General features: G+C 41.6%; 1 protein-coding gene across 4 annotated transcripts in view; it reads left to right on the forward strand.

The window, feature by feature from the left end:
* The window catches only part of ZSWIM8 (zinc finger SWIM-type containing 8), a 2,297,361-nt gene that overhangs the window by 1,119,919 nt on the left and 1,159,826 nt on the right, over positions 1-17,616 (forward strand). The gene's annotated exons all lie outside the window — the stretch shown is intronic.

Here is a 17,616-nt window from a genome sequence, read left to right on the forward strand (position 1 = left end):
GGGTAGGCAGTTCTCATAAGTCCTGCTAGGGTGATTGCGCTATCATCAATTTTAATAGACCTTACATTGCGGAAAGGATCTTGCTTACAACTTTGAATAATGCCCCTCTTGGACCCAGGTCGTCTATCATGGCACTATCTCTTGCCTTTTTTTTTTTTTTTAAACCTGAGACATTTGGGCGGAATCACATGACTAATCCCACCAGGGCTCCACTTTAACAGGCAGACGCTACCATATCCACCTCCCAGGGATACAGCTTCAAATATAAATCCTAATCTAAATCATAGGTATTGGCCAGTACAAGGTGAAAAGCAGTCAGTTTTCCCTCCTATGGACTTAACAAACCATTTTGCACCCTTGGACACTATGGATGCCTGTGATTGACTCAGTGGGCCTGCTCTCACGGATCCACTGACACCTATTACCTGGCAGAAAACAACACGGCAAAGCAATGGGACCTTGGGTGAAATTGATTGTAACTTTATATCATGGAATATTGTCGGCTTAGCTAACAAGTTCTCTGACCCTTCATGAATTGTATTTATAAAAAGGTTTAGTTTGATTTGCCTGCAGGAAACCTGGTTGTCTGAAAGTAGTTTATCACTGGACGGCTAGAAGTCGTTCTTTGTTTCGGCTACCCCCTCACCCGCAGGAAGATCAAGAGGTGGCATTGCAATTTATATTTCTCTGGCAGTAGAATGCAAGATATTGGCTCTGCCGATAGAGTGTCCGTGTTTACAGTCCCTGGTACTTTGTAAGGGATCCCACAAAATGGGTCTTATTAATTTTTATAACTCAACTTCCTGTGCCAAGGGCGTGTGTAATATTACCATGTTGGGCTCCTTTTTAAGGCAACATCTTAATGTTGCTTTCTAAAATTTTGTGATTGCCGGGGATTTTAATATCCACCCATGTGGTGACCCCAGGGTCTCTAGTTTGGCTGATTTGGGAGGCCCACACATGAGGGGATTTCATTTTGAACACTTTTTCCAAGGGGAGACATTGAATGGTTTCCTTCATGAATTTGACTTACTGTCCCTTATGTGTTCCATCGACCCCGGTAGTAAGGCCGTTATTCCATCTTTTTATAGGAGGGGTGGTGGCTCATTAATCGATTTTATACTGTTTCAACGCCTGTATTTGAATTATTTGCAGGATTTGTTATTCAAGCTAATGTACATAGTGACCACAACCCTTTGTGTGTTAATTTCAGCAGGCCCCTACTGGCGCACAGAGGGAGTGCCGAGCAGTGTGGGGTGGTGAGACCAACAGATGGTGGAAGGTGGTTAAAATCGGCCCAGATTTCACCAGATGTATTTTATGAGTCAATATCTGTCTTGTGTGCCAACGAGTTAGCCCTGTGTACCACCTCGTCCACGGCTCCGGGGGAGGTCATTAAAGCTTTTAAAACCATCTCTGTTAAAATAAGTGACATTTTAAGTTCCCTGGCTCGGCGTCCTGCTATTCAGATCCCCAGATGGTTTGATTCCGATAGCTCCTGGGCAGCTAGGAAATTGTGGGAAGCCTTAAATAGGAGCCCAAGAGATAACACATTAGTTAGAACCTGCTAAAGGGAGCACAACATGGAACTGGCAAGACGTTCGTCCACGTTAAAGGAGGAAGCCTGGAGGGAGTTAATTGAGGCTAGCAGGCTGAGGGACAGTTCCAGGTTCTGGAGCATAATTAATAGCCCCTTCTTGAATCCTGAGGTAGGAAGTGCAGTGGGTGCCCATATTACTGAGGAGGAGTGGGTGCTTCTTTTTGAAGCCATGTTTGTGTCCCTCAAAACAAAATTGCCCCTCCGGTCGTGAGGCAGGTACCTCTGATCTGGTTTTTAATATAGAAGAGGTTAAGGATGGTATCGCCTGGATGTCAAGTAATAAAGCCCCGAGACCTGATGGCATTCCATTGGATCTTTTTAAATCAGACCCAACTTTCTGGGTGCCGGTTCTTACTGCAGTTATGAACGCAGCACCAAAATTCAGCTGTCCTGAGTCATTGGCTACTTCCACTATAGTGCATGTTTTGGAAAAAAAGCAATCAAGACAGCACTCACTGCTATAGACCAATTTCATTGCTGGACTTGTTGGTCAAGGTGATGGGTTGAATAGTTCTAGATAGGTTGACTAGCTGGGCAGAGGAACACTCTATTTTATCGGACGTCCAGTACGGGTTCTATCCAGGGCGGTCCACCGTGGCCCAGTGTCTTAACCTATCTATGATTCTCAACAAATACACGGTTTCCCACCCCGGTACTATTTATTTAGCCTTCATGGATCTATCCTCCGCGTTTGACTGCGTGAACAGGGCTGAACTCTGGCTGACCATGTTGGCTATTGGGGTGGATGGCAACATTGTTAATTTTTTGGAAGACCTTCACCAAGCAACAAAGGTGCAGGATAGATTTTCGCAAGATTTAAGGGTTTCCCGTAATTCTGCCATAAAGAGAGGAGTACACCAAGGGTGTATTTTAGCCCCCTACCTGTTTAATTTGTATATTAATGATTTGGACAAAGGTTTAGCGAAGACAAGGGTAAATTAACCGCATGTAGGTCGACGTGGCCTGCCGGTTTTATTATATGCGGATGACGTGGTTTTTATATCTAGGACCGCTAGGGGGTTAACTTGTTCTTCTCCTTTATTGTGGATCTGGACATATTAATAAACGACTTCAAATCTTATGTGATGCAGGTGCGACTTCGCACGAAAAAGTCTTTTTAATTTATGGTTAGATCTGTACAGGAACCCTGCACTGATGTCTTTTCATATCTGGAGGTCATAATGGATGAACAAATGAAATGGGGCCCACTAAAACAGAGGAAGAGGGGAGACCTAGTGCCGGCAAACATGGCCATTCTTAACGTTGCTTCTACATTAGGTAGGAGACAGATTGCGGCACTTTTAAAGATATATCAGGCTAAGTGTGTCGCAAAACCCCCTTATGGCAGCGAAATATGGGGGCACGTTCATATGGATGAGTAACAAGTGGCTGAGAATACATTTTTGAAGTGTTTGGTGTGCCCAGTTGAACGTCTAATATGGTGGTACGTGAAGAACTGGGGGTGCCCTAGCTCTGTGACCTACTGGCTCCCCGCCCACTAATATTTTGGCTGAAAATTAGTTTGAATAAAGGATCGTCTTTGAGTCGATTGATTCTGAAGGAGTGCATGACCCTCGATTATGCCCATCACATTCCCTGTCTCAGATACATAAAGAGTAGTTTTGAAAGATTAGGAAGAGTAGAATTATACACACACCCTGAATCTGTAACCAAAAAGGATCTGGGGTGGGCCAGGGAGTCCTTTTGCAGTCTAAGGAAATTAGAGAGGGAAGAGCTGGAACTGAGGAAATCCAGTGTTCGCAAACTTTTAATGCTGAAAACACAACTTATGCCATTTCTTCTGGGAACATTTAGCACTTATGAATACTTTTTATTGTCCAGGTTTCGCCTGGATCTTTTTCACCTCTTCTTGGCCTCACCACAGGGGAGTAGTAGAGGCTAGATTTTTGTATCCTGTGGCTGTGCTGGTGAGTCTCTAAAGGATTTGCTTCATTTTTTATTGTTTTGTAAGTATTATGCGACTCCCGGAAAGTTTTATTATCCCTATTTTAAGGAGGTTGAAATTTAATCAGGTGCGTCCAGCTCTTATCTACTTACAACTGTTGCATGGAGATTCAATTTGTTCTTAATTTCCTAAAATCTGCAGTGACGCTTAGAGCCTGCCTTGACTAAATGACAGTAGCTATTAGGGCATGTGCTTACTCTAGTTACCCTGATGACCCATAGATCAGATGAGGCCCCTGGACTCAACCTTTTAATGGTTTTTCACTTTTATGATCTTGGGTATATGCACTTTATAATATATTTTAGATTATGTATTATATGAGATTTTTTAGGGCAGTTTGATCCATCATGTGACGAATGTGTAAATATTTTATTATTATTTTTTTAATACCATGTATGGCTTTTAAATAGAGTACTTTTATGGTTTTACAAGTGAAAACCGAATAAAGTTTGTTTGATTGATTTGACTAGTTGGTTCGTTAAAATATTTGGCTGAAGAGGGAATTCCAAGGGGATCACAGTTCATGGAAATATTATTACTGTGAAAGGCACAGGCCTGTTGGGGCAGAGTAATAGGATCGGGCCTGCAGCTGGCCATTGGGATATTGTAATTGCATTTACATAGCGTGTCGAAGCGCGTTTTCGGCGAGTAGCACACTACTCCGGGACCCATAAAGTATTAGTGTTGAATTAGTATAGTGAAATATGAAAGTAATTAAAGTGGTGTGTAGGTTAGTCAGTTATTTGGAGTGAGAAGGATAGCGGAGGGATAGAAAAGGGAGAAAGGTTTGCATTCATGTAGCACTTGTTACCCCTGAAGGGGTGTTGAAGCGCTTTTCTGGAGAGTAGCACGCTACTCCGGAACCCATAAAAGGATTAGTGTTGAAAAGTGGAATGTGAAGTAATTTGAGTTGTGGAAATGTTATTCAGTTATATGGATAGAGAAGGGTGGTGGCAGGATAGAAGAGGGAAAGAGGTTTGTATTTATATAGCGCTTGCTACCCCTGATGGGGTTTGTAGCGTTTTTGTTTTTTGTGTGAGTAGCATGCTACTCTGGAACCCATAAGGATTAGTGTTGAATTACTATAGTGAAATATGAAAGTAATTTGAGTGGTGGATATGTTAGTCAGTTATATATACATACACACACACAGACACATATATATATATATATATATATATATATATATATATCGAAAGAACTCCTGCGCCTGTATCCTGGAAAGCGCCTGTAGATCCACAGAGAAGGAGCACGGACCACCACTGGATGCAAAAGTTTGTTTATTTAAACTCGAGGTAAGTCAGCCATGACGCGTTTCGGCTCCGTGGAGCCTTGATCACATGACACGCCATGAAGTCACCTGTTGGTTTATATACATTTTTTTCTTTTTTTGCTCACATTTGATTGGTTACCATTTTGCTTTACATTTAAAGTGACAGTGCTAAATAGTGCTCAGTTACAATGATTTTTGTACGGGGTAGATTTCAAAGCATCTCGGTAAAATACCGCGGTCTCTAGTGGCAGATATGGTTACATAACCATGTGTGTCTGCCAATTGCCACTGACAACATCTGATAGTATGCTTTTGATTATTAAAAACATTATTTACATCAATAAATAAATAAATAGATAAATAAATATCATAAATAAGTTTAAATAACACGTTACACACTGATAATAATTCTAAAACCATATGTATGGATTAAAATCATAGAAATATTTAGACACAAATGTTATTGGTTAAAACTTCAGACATAATGATCATAAGTTTGCGTTTACCACTGTCTAACATAAGTGAATCATTATGGTTTGAATACCATGTCACTGTCTTCTTGTATCAGTGTGTAGCTAATGCCAATCATGATTGATGTTGTGTGTAATTATGGTTGCGAGACCTGTCGATTAGCCCCGGATATATTTTGATGTTTGGTGTCAGAAAAAGTGTAAAGCCTAGGTGTAAAAAATATGTGTAAAAATCAGTGTACCCTATCAAAACTATTTTAGAAAAGCCTTTCTAAAATAATTGTTGATATAAAATACCTCTAAAAGTAACCAACTCAGTATGTGTATTAAAAACATGGATAGAAAATATTAGATATCCTGTGGGGAAGGGGACTTCTGGGGTAAAAGAGGCCGCTGTGTGTTACCTTATCAACAATGCAGTGCGTCGTGAAGTTAATTTGTGACGATGCTAAGGTAAGCTATACTGTTATGCAACAGGAAGTGTCTGTTGTCAGCCCATGGTGTATTATTTTATAGAGATACATGAAAGGTTGGTAAAGTCAAGAGGTTGTGGGGTATTGATATGAAGTCGTGAATCAACAGATAATCTGTTTCAGAGATAGGTGTACATATCTTCTGTTGCGTTCAGGCCATTAGGGCTCTTGGAGTCTAGTTCTAAAATAAAACGAGTCTCCATTTGTCTAAGAATCCTCTCCCTGTTGCCCCCACGTTTGTTAAGGGGCACACTGTCGATTATAAAGTATTTGAGCAGTTTGGGGTCTGAGTGGTGATGTTCTGCAAAGTGGCGGGCCACTGGGTAGGTAGGGTCTTTGTTGGTTATCGCTCGAATGTGCTGTAGTATCCTTTTGTGTCCCTGCAGTTTGGTACTTCCCACGTATTTCAGCTTACAGGGGCACTCAAGGATATAAACAGCGTATTCTGTTTTGCAGGAAAGGGCTTTATTGATGGTTATTTCTTGATCACTGAATGCAGTTTTATATGTGAGTGTGTTAACCCCGCATTGGCAGGCTTTACAGCTGCTGCATTTGAAGAAGCCCTTTCGCTGACTGAGCCAATTTCCCTTAGGTTTCATGGTTGGATTGTTTTGTACTAATTTGTCTCGCATGTTAGGTGCCCTTCTGTTTGTCACAGACAATTTAGCAGGAACAGTAGGTCCTAAAATTGGGTCATTTTTGATTAAGGGCCAACTTTTCTGTACAATTTTGTTGATTTCATGCTGTTGTTTACTGAAGCCCAGTATCATTCGGAATTCATCGTTTTTGGGGCACAGTATGGTGTTAGGTAGAGATGTTGATAATTCATTGGGATGTACTTGCAGTAGAGTAGTTCTGTCTACTGTTGTGCATTTGGTGATGGCGGCTTCTATACATTTTTTAGAGTAGCCACGTTGAAGGAACCTAATGCGGCTATCATGTTGGGCTTTTAGTAGTTCTTCTTCCGTGCTACAGATTCGCTTTAACCGAATCATTTCGCCATATGGAATGCTCTGAACCAAATGTTTAGGGTGTAGGCTAGTTGCGTGGAGGACTGAATTGACCGCTGTAGGTTTCCGATGGATTTTTGTTTCGATGTTATCATTATGTATATAAATTTCTACATCTAGAAAAGTAACCTTAACAGCACTGATATCATATGTAAACTTTAAATTGATGTTGTTTATGTTAAGTTTGTCAATAAAAACTTGTGCCTCCAGTTCAGTTCCATCCCATATTAAAAATAAATCATCAATATAACGCCACCAGCATTTGACATTATTATTCAAAGTTTCTGAAAAGTTTCTGTGTAGGACCATTTCTTCCCACCACCCCATGTGGATGCAGGCGTAGCTTGGTGAAAAACTTGCGCCCATTGCTACGCCCCGTAACTGCTGGTAGACACAATTCTGGAATAGAAATAAGTTATTGTGCAGGCAAAAGTCTATCATGTCCATGAGCATTTTGCTGTGAGCTTGATAGATGGGCGCTCTCTTGTCCAGATAGTATTGAACTGCTTTGAGACCATCCAAGTGATTAATGCTCGTGTATAAAGCTGTATTATCCATTGTTATCAGTAAATATCCTTGTTTCCATTTGAAGTTGTGGATTTTAGTCAGAAAGTCCCCAGTGTCTCTAAGGTACGATGGAAGTGCCTGGACAAAGTCTTGGAGGAAATAGTCAATATATTTGGATGTGTTTTCTGTTAAGCTGTTCTTTGCCGAAATGATGGGGCGCCCTGGTGGTTTGTTTGGGTTTTTATGTAACTTTGGAATGAAGTAAATTTCTGGAGTTGTGGGTGAATTGTTTCGTAGGAAGCCATATTCATCTTTATTGATCAGCCCCATGCTCCTCCATGCCATAAGCTTGCTGTAATAGCATTGATAGGTAGATTTGAGTTTGAAAGAGTCGCTTCTCCGATAGCATTGTATATCTGAGAGTTGGCTGAGGGCTTCTGTGTTGTAGTCTTCCCTAGACCAGATCACTAAGTTACCGCCCTTGTCGGCATTTCTGATAACAATGTCTTGGTTATTGGATAGCTTTTTCATGAGTAGATTGTACTTGATATTTTGTTTTCGAATCTTGGGTTTACTGTTCTTATGATTTAATCTGTTTATTTTTAGATTTAAATTTTTCAGACCCAAGATTATTTGTTCATGATATACGTCTATTGCATCTCTGGGCATGATAGGTACAAAGACCGAACGTGGTTTGAACTTGGTTGTTGGTCTTGCTTTTTCTGTGTCTGGAGTCATGATGGTTGCTGCTGCGTCTTGAGAATCTGTTGATGAGGCCAAAGATTGCAAGTCTCTGAGTAATGGCATGTCTTCATTAGATAAGCCAAAGACTTGAGGCTCATTTAAAAGAGGTGATGTTGAGATTGCATTACTGTGATTCCCTTGTTTCATCAGGTGATATTTTCTTAATTTTAATTTGCGAATGGTTTTGTAGACATCAATTCTGGTTGCCGCATAGTTAAATGAGCTTTCTGGGCAGAACGATAGTCCAAGGGAAAGTAGCTGTAGTTCGGCATTATTAAGGGTCAAGGATGTTAGATTGGTCACAGTAATATTCTTTGAGTGTGTTGGATCAACGTCTATTTTCGATTCCATCTGCGGGTTTGGTATCGTCTTGACGAGTCTCCTTTGGTGTGCCCTTCTCCTTTCTCTTCGTTTAATTGTTTCTTTGTTGATGTTTGTTGCGGTGGTCTTTTTGGTCGAAGTGTTTGTTTTCTCTCTTCGACTAAAAAATCAAGTTCTTCCGCGAGAGATATAGCCACTGGGATTCTTTTATCTCTGATGTCTGCTTCTGTTTCGCTTTCTATTGCGGAACTCAAGTCTGATGTTGATGAGTTGGCTTGCTGTGTTCCCTTGTAGTTTGTGGGTCTTGTCTGTGCCATATTGCTGAATTTTGATATCTTCATATTTTCATATTTTTTCGCAAAAGTAAAGATGCGACCACATTCGTAATCGGCTTTATCACGATGATATTTATATGTTTTGCGTTCTCGGATCTTGTCTTCCTCTTTTTTAAGACGTAGCAGCATATCTACTTTTAATTTTTCAGACTCCACTTTTTGATCCATTTCTGCTATTTCCACATTCAGAGTGTCTATTTGTGTTTGCAGTTTGAGACGGTCTGATTCAGCATATTTCACTAGCAATATCACTAATTTTCTGGAAGATTCTAGATTGGTTTCTGCCCACTCTTTGAGCATTTGGGGATCAGGTGTTTCGTAACTTGGGGCGATCAATATGCGGAGCCCCCGGGGAATTCTCCCGACATCCAAATAGCGTTGTAAGGAGCGGCCCTCCCACCACTTGCTTTGTTCTCCTTTCATGAGTTTCTCTAAGCTCCGGTATTTATCACGGAGACTGGTGTTTCTGGTTGGTGCTGGTGCATTCTGGGCTGTGTAGTTTGTATCCGGCGTGTTTGAGTCGTCAAACATCGCTGAAGCGGCAGCCTCGCGATCTCTTAGCGTGTCGGCTGACATTGCCTCGAGTTTTGAAGTATATAATCAAATATTAGACTTGCGGATGTGTGGAACTGTAGAACAATTCTAGCTCGTCTCACTGTTCCCGTCTGTAGCACACCCCTCTGCCCAGCGTTATTGCGTATGTGGGACGCCACTCCTACCTCACGGCTGCTGTCGGCACTCCCCGGGTCCTCCGACTCGAGTTAGCGCTGTCCTGCTTCGCCTGGTTGTGTAGGTCCGTGTAGTCCACTGTACGTTGCTGGGGGGCTGAACCGCCGATAATCCTCCCGGATTGTTGCTTGGAGTCCGTTGCCGGACGGCGTCTTCTTTGCGTGCTGTCAGCCCTGATGCGAGGGGGGGTCCGTGTGAAACCGGAGAAGGCAAAACCGGTTTGGAATATCGAAAGAACTCCTGCGCCTGTATCCTGGAAAGCGCCTGTAGATCCACAGAGAAGGAGCACGGACCACCACTGGATGCAAAAGTTTGTTTATTTAAACTCGAGGTAAGTCAGCCATGACGCGTTTCGGCTCCGTGGAGCCTTGATCACATGACACGCCATGAAGTCACCTGTTGGTTTATATACATTTTTTTCTTTTTTTGCTCACATTTGATTGGTTACCATTTTGCTTTACATTTAAAGTGACAGTGCTAAATAGTGCTCAGTTACAATGATTTTTGTACGGGGTAGATTTCAAAGCATCTCGGTAAAATACCGCGGTCTCTAGTGGCAGATATGGTTACATAACCATGTGTGTCTGCCAATTGCCACTGACAACATCTGATAGTATGCTTTTGATTATTAAAAACATTATTTACATCAATAAATAAATAAATAGATAAATAAATATCATAAATAAGTTTAAATAACACGTTACACACTGATAATAATTCTAAAACCATATGTATGGATTAAAATCATAGAAATATTTAGACACAAATGTTATTGGTTAAAACTTCAGACATAATGATCATAAGTTTGCGTTTACCACTGTCTAACATAAGTGAATCATTATACACACACATATATACATACACATATATACATACACACACACACACACATATACATACACACACATATACACAAACACATACACACACATATGTACATACATACATATACACATACATACACACATACACACATACATATATACACACACATATACATATACATATACATATAAACACACATATATACACATACACACACACATATATATACACACATATATACTTATATATACACACACACACACATTACCTATACATATATACACACATATATATATATACACACACACACACATATATTTACCTACTGGCGGTCGCCAGTAGGTAGTTATAGTTAGGACCACGTTTCCATAGGAAATCCTCAACATTCTATTTTGAATAACTTTGGCGCCGGTCGACGAATCCTCGCAAATTTTTCAAAATAGGTGGGGCGCTACGCTCCGCTCCTACCCTGAAAGTCTCGGGGGGATTCGTCAAGCGGGGGCTGAGATAAAAGGGGGGTCCCAAAACGCGTTTTTCCCATGCATTTTTCCATAGGACCTTTAGACAGGGCTACAGCCCGAACGGCTGAACAGAATTACTAGAAATTTGGCAGAGAGGTAGTCCTCAGGTCAAGGAAGTGCCTTTTGTAGGTTTGGTGTAAATCTGTTCAGTAGATTCTGAGAAAATAGCCTTTAAATCAATATATATATCTGAGCCAGCTTACGGTGCGCTTACGGGACGCTTACCGTACGCGTACGGTGGCGTGCGCGAGCGCGATTGTGATTGGCTCTTAGATCTTAGTAAACATTCGAATCGGCCGAAAACCAGGAAGCGGCGGCCGCCATTTTCTCTCTCGCACTGAGAGTTAGGTTTTAAAATAAAGCCAAAAAACATGTAAAGGGGCTGTTTAGACAGCTCCCACACACATAGTCATGTTGAGGGAGTCCCCAAAGATCCCCCAAGGCCAAAAACGGATATTTTTTTTTTTCGCCAATTTCGCCGATTACGCTTACCGTACGCGTACGGTAAAAAATTATAAAAAAAAAAAACTATCCACACTCACCCCCCCCCCCTTGTGCAATTGGTGGCCGCAGGCCACCAATTGTGCATGGCTTATACGAGGTGTGATAAACTATAATATTTTAAACAAAAATAATAAAAGAAAAAATTATCCACACTCTCTCCACCCCGTGTGCAAATGGTGCCCGAAGGGCACCATTTGTGCATGGCTTATAAAAATTACGAAAAATTAAAATATTACCTTTCAAAACAAAGTGCATCATATGTCCTCCATGTGCGCACGGTGCGCGAAGCGCATCGTGCGTACATGGCCCATCTAGCGTAACGTGGGCACGCGGTGTGCGAAGCGCACCGCGTGCTTACTGTGCGCACACGGTGCGCGAAGCGCACCGTGCGCGCACGTAACGAACTGCGTTAAGTGGGAGCGCACGCCACGAATGGCGTAAAGTAACTTAGCATTTAAAAAAACGTACAAATTCACTGAAAAAACCATAGGTTTCACACACGGTATAGTTAGGAATTAGCATTTAAAAAACCTTGCAAATTCACTGAAAAAACCATAGGTTTCACACATGTTATAGTTAGCGGAAATTTTACTGATAAAAAACCAGTGAAATTCCCCCGTTATAGTTAGTGCAGGCAACTATAACTCACGCGACCGCAATCTTCTGCTGATGACATATGTGTCTTTATGAAAAAAAAATATTTGTAATATATGTATAGCTAAAAATGTATGGAAGAAGACATGGGCAAATAAGTGTCTAAATACAGTATTAGCATCAGCAGAGGATTGCGGTCGCGTGAGTTATAGTTGCCTGCACTAACTATAACGGGGGAATTTCACTGGTTTTTTATCAGTAAAATTTCCGCTAACTATAACATGTGTGAAACCTATGGTTTTTTCAGTGAATATATATATATATACACACATATATACACACATATACACACAGACATTACCTACTGGCGGTCGCCAGTAGGTAGTTATAGTTAGGACCAAGTTTCCATAGGAAGAGCATTTTTTATTTTGCTTATAACTTTGGCGTCGTTTGATGAATCTTCATGAAATGTTCCAAACTAATTCTTTGTTCATATCAGCTCCTATGTTGACAGTTTGGGGGTGATTTGTCAAGGGGGGGCCAAGAAAAAAGGGGGGGTCCCAAAATTTGTTTTCTCCATGCAGTTTCCATAGGCAACTTTAGACAAGGCTACAGGTCGAACGGGTGAACGTAATTACCCCAAATTTGGTAGGGAGAAGGGTCTTGGTCTAGAAAGCACGCTTTTGTTTATTTGTTGTAAATCCGTTCAGTAGTTTTGGAGAAATATTGAAATTTACAGATATCGATATTTGGGAATTCTGCCATCTGATTGCCTGAGGCGTTACGAGCACGAGATTGCTGGTTATTGGCTGCGAACGGTTGCAACTAGGAAGTGTTGGCAGCCATTTTGTGATTCGGTTGAAATGATTAAGGGGAAAAAACGGCGAAAAAAGTAGGAAAGAGGAGGGTAGGAGCGCTGTGAGCTCTGTGGGGTGGTTAGGGTGTGCTATACAGGAAGTGTGAAGCGAAGTATTCACCCCTACCGGTGTGAAAGTGCTGTTTTGCCCAGAGTGGAATGGTGCTGAGGTGAGGTGCCGGTACACTCGGGGATGAAACCGTGCACCTAAACCATGAGCTGATTGCTGTAAACTGATGTGCTCTGGGCGCTGTAGCATACTGGCCGCTGTAGCATAGCTCTGCAAGTTGTGTTAGTATGCGTTTAGACTATAGCGGGAGTGGGAAGCAAACTACTCACTCCTACCGGTCTGAAGACTCGGGGATCAAACCGTGAGCCTAAGCCGTGAGCTGATTGCTGTAAAGTGATGTGCTGTAGGATACTGGCCTCTCTAACATACCTGTATAAGTAGTGTTAGTATGCCTTTATACTTTACAGGTAGTGGGAAGCAAACTACTCACCCCTACCTGTCTGAAGACTCGAATGCAGGGTTTTAGCAAGCAGGAATAAATAAATAGTCGTGAAGAATATAATGCAGAATGTTGCAATGCCACAGAAGACAAATAGTGCAATCAGGTGTGTCTAAGGAAGTGGCTGTGTGTAATAAAGCGATGGAATCTGAAAGTTATTGTATTCAAACCTAAGCTCCTGCATCAGTGAATTCCACATTACATGTTACAGTTCCATGTGACATAAACAATACCTATTACACATACATACACACATATACACACACATATATACACACATATATACATATGCACACACACACATATATGCACACACATACATATGCACACACACACACACATTACCTATACATATATACACACACACATATATATATACATATATATATATATATATACACACACACACACACACACATTACCTACTGGCGGTCGCCAGTAGGTAGTTCTAGTTAGGACCAAGTTTCCATAGGAAGAGCATTTTTAGTTTTGCTTATAACTTTGGCGTCGTTTGATGAATCTTCATGAAATGTTCCAAACTAATTCTTTGTTCATATCAGCTCCTATGTTGACAGTTTAGGGGTGATTCGTCAAGGGGGGGGCTGAGAAAAAAGGGGGGTCCCAAAACATGTTTTCTCCATGCAATTTCCATAGGAAACTTTAGACAAGGCTACAGGTCGAACGGGTGAACGTAATTACCCCAAATTTGGTAGGGAGAAGGGTCTTGGTCTAGAAAGCACGCTTTTGTTGATTTGGTGTAAATCCGTTCAGTAGTTTTGGAGAAATATCGAAATTTACAGATATCGATATTTGGGAATTCTGCCATCGGATTGCCTGAGGCGTTACGAGTACGAGCTTGCTGGTTATTGGCTGCGAACGGTTGCAATTAGGAAGCGTTGGCAGCCATTTTGTGATTCCGTTGAAATGAGTAAGGGGAAAAAAGGGCTAAAAAAGTAGGAAAGAGGAGGGTAGGAGCGCTGTGAGCTCTGTGGGCTGGTTAGGGTGTGCTATACAGGGAGTGTGAAGCAAAGTATTCACCCCTACCGGTGTGAAAGTGCTGTTTTGCCCAGAGTGGAATGGGGCTGGGGTGAGGTGCCGGTACACTCAGGGATGAAACCGTGCGCCTAAACCATGAGCTGATTGCTGTAAACTGATGTGCTCTGGGCGCTGTAGCATACTGGCCGCTGTAGCATAGCTGTGCAAGTGGTGTTAGTATGTATTTAGACTATAGCGGGAGTGGGAAGCAAACTACTCACTCCTACCGGTCTGAAGACTCGAGGATCAAACCGTGAGCCTAAGCCGTGAGCTGATTGCTGTAAAGTGATGTGCTGTGGGCGCTGTAGGATACTGGCCGCTGTAACATACCTGTGAAGTAGTGTTATTGTGCGTTTATACTATACACCCCTACCTGTCTGAAGACTCGAATGCAGTGTTTTAGCAATAAAGAAATAATCGTGAAGACTATAATGCAGAATGTTACACTGCCACAGAAGACAAATGGTGAAATCAGGTGTGTCTAAGAAAGTGGCTGGGTGTAATAAAGCGATGGAATCTGAAAGTTATATAAAAAGTGTCTTTATTTAAGTGCCATAAATGGACCCACTGATGCAAGAGCTAAGGCATCCAGCTGAGGCAAACTCCAACCGCTTCTGCTGTATTCAAACCTAAGCTCCTGTATCAGTGAATTCCACATTACATGTTACAGTTCCATGTGACATAAACAATACCTATTAGACATTAGTTAATCTAAATTCTATAATGAAAATAAAGGTGGGGTACGATTACCACATGTATCCTTTAAGAAAACAAACAAAAAAAAATATTCCAAAATGTAATCATCAAACTTCTTAGGTACCCTGGTACTCCTTTTTTTGTAACACAACATTATCAAGAGCAGAACAGTCAGCAATCTCGTCTACAGTAGATTCAATCTGGTGCGTATCAGAATTGGTAATCGTTCTACACCCATCGGAACTTTGAGGAGGAACACAAACATTGCGCTTCTCAGAAGCACATTCTGTACCCTTCTCGTCAAACCATACATTATTGTCTTCAGCCCTTTCAAAAAAACATTCTTGGGCAAGAGCTAAGGCATCGAGCTGAGGCAAACTCCAACTGCTTCTGCTGTATTCAAACCTAAGCTCCTGCATCAGTGAATTGCACATTACATGTTACAGTTCCATGTGACATAAGCAATAGCTATTAGACGTGGATGAGTAAATTCTATAATGAAAATAAAGGTGGGATACGATTACCAGACTGTGCCAACCAGTTCCTAAACAATGTTGTGTTTTCTTATCTTGATCGCCAGCTTGTGAGTAGATGCTGAGGATGAGCTAATTTGTGTGAAAGGGCTTCGTGGATAACAGGCAGGCAGAGAGACGTGTGCACAAAGAATAGACATGGTTTCAAAATGGATGTCGGTTTTAGGCTAATTTCGCAAGTAAATAGAATATTTGCATAGGCCATACATCACCCATCCCTGGTTAGGCTGGAGATGTAAGGGGCAATAATGAAAACAGAGTTCAAATGCCTGAGCGTACTTAGAAAGTTATTATATGACAATAGTTCAATTGAAGTGTATTAAAAAAATTTATAGGAAAAAGTTGGAAAATATCAATCCAAGGATAACATGAATTTCTTACAAGTCTTTGAGATTGCAGTTCGGAAGTTCTTTAGCGGCTTGAGATGCGTAATGTTCCAAGAGGCGACTGTTGCCATTGTGTGAGAAAAGCGAAGCGATCCAATTCATATCCTCGAAGGGACAGTAATGTTCCTTGAATGTTGGAGCGGCAATTTGAATTGGCAGGCAATCTGCGATGTTGTCAAAGGTCGCACGTTGCAGGAGATCTTTTACAGCTGTGCAGAAATCCCATTCTGCCAGGATACCTTTTTGCGTTGCATTCGCCATTGCTCCACTGCCCGAACAATCAAGTTCATGCTTTTCAAGATACTCCATAACCTGCTGGATATCGGGAGCGATTGTTGGGATGTTGGCAAGGCATATATCCATTCGCCAGTCGAATGGGCAAGTTTTGCAATAAGAAGATGGTTGCACGCAGATTGCATATGTGTAAATAAATGTCATGTTGTAGCTGGCTCCGATAATAGATAGAGGCAGGCAGCCGAAAAGTTGTTCAATTTTTTCACGGTATAGATGTAGCTTCGCGTAGAGGTGTATTCTGTCGGACATGATTGTTACCACAGGGAGCGCAGCCATTTTTTACAAGCAAAAATAGTAGAAGGATGACCGCAAAAAGAGCAAGAATTATGGGCACTGTTCCTATTATTCCAGAGATGATCGAATGAATGAAGTCTGGTTTTATACCAAAAACTGTTTGAAAGCCTGTGACAAGGCCGGAGGAGACAGTGTTAAAACAATGTGCCAGACCTTGAGTGTCAGATGTGTTGAAAATTGTGTAACAATTTAAAAAGTGTAATGGGAGGTTTGTATTTAAAAAGGACTATATTTTACTTGAAGTTCGTGCTATCTGCAGTCGATAAATTTCTTTTGCAGAAGTGAGGGACACTTCTGTTTGAAACAAAAGCGCTTTCAGTTTCCTCAGTTTAATGAAATCTGTTTTCAAAGTAGGTATTGAAGGCCAGGTTGAACTGTGGGAGTTACTTTGTGTGGGTGGGAATAGACATTACCACAGGAAGTTATTCGGTTTGAAACAGTAAGGACATACGGTATGCCAGCTCACATTCCGTAGCAGTCCATGGTATTACGAACCAGATAACTGCTGTTAGAAAGCTGTGTGAATGTTGGTCTGATTGTGGGAGTTGGCGTACTTTTAAGAAAACACGGAAGATTGGGGGCTGTAAGCTTAGAAGCGTCTTGCAGTTGGACATTCTTGCATAGTAATGAATGACTGCCACTTTTCACCTGTGAGAAAAACCTCTGTATCCTCTTTAAGACAGCCATAAGTAAATGGGAGAAACCACTGCTCGTGAATAAACACGCTACCTTATATAATCACATACAACATGACAAACAACATGTACACTTAGCAGACACAACGACACTACGTACTGTGGGATCCGTGGCTAGCCATGTACACAAGCCAAACATGGCATTGCACCTCTGCCACAAAATGCGGGGAGAAATGGGAGCAAAGTATGTGCGAAGGTGGCAAGTGATTCTCGATTATATAAGTATACAATGCAAAGTGTTGAGGGGATGTGCCGGAGAGACTTGAGAATGCAGATCACAGACATGTGCATGTCAACATACACTGATGGTCTATTGAGTGAAGTGGACAGTGGACGCAACCATGATAGTACAATCAGTAGGGAAGATTACGAAAACATAGCGCATACGTGCCTCCCCCCGCCCCCCCCCCCCAAATCTTTAGCGTAGTGGGCTGGCTCAGCGTACG

Source organism: Triturus cristatus, chromosome 1_2, assembly GCF_964204655.1.
Source record: "Triturus cristatus chromosome 1_2, aTriCri1.1, whole genome shotgun sequence".
NCBI classification, from domain to species: domain Eukaryota; kingdom Metazoa; phylum Chordata; class Amphibia; order Caudata; family Salamandridae; genus Triturus; species Triturus cristatus.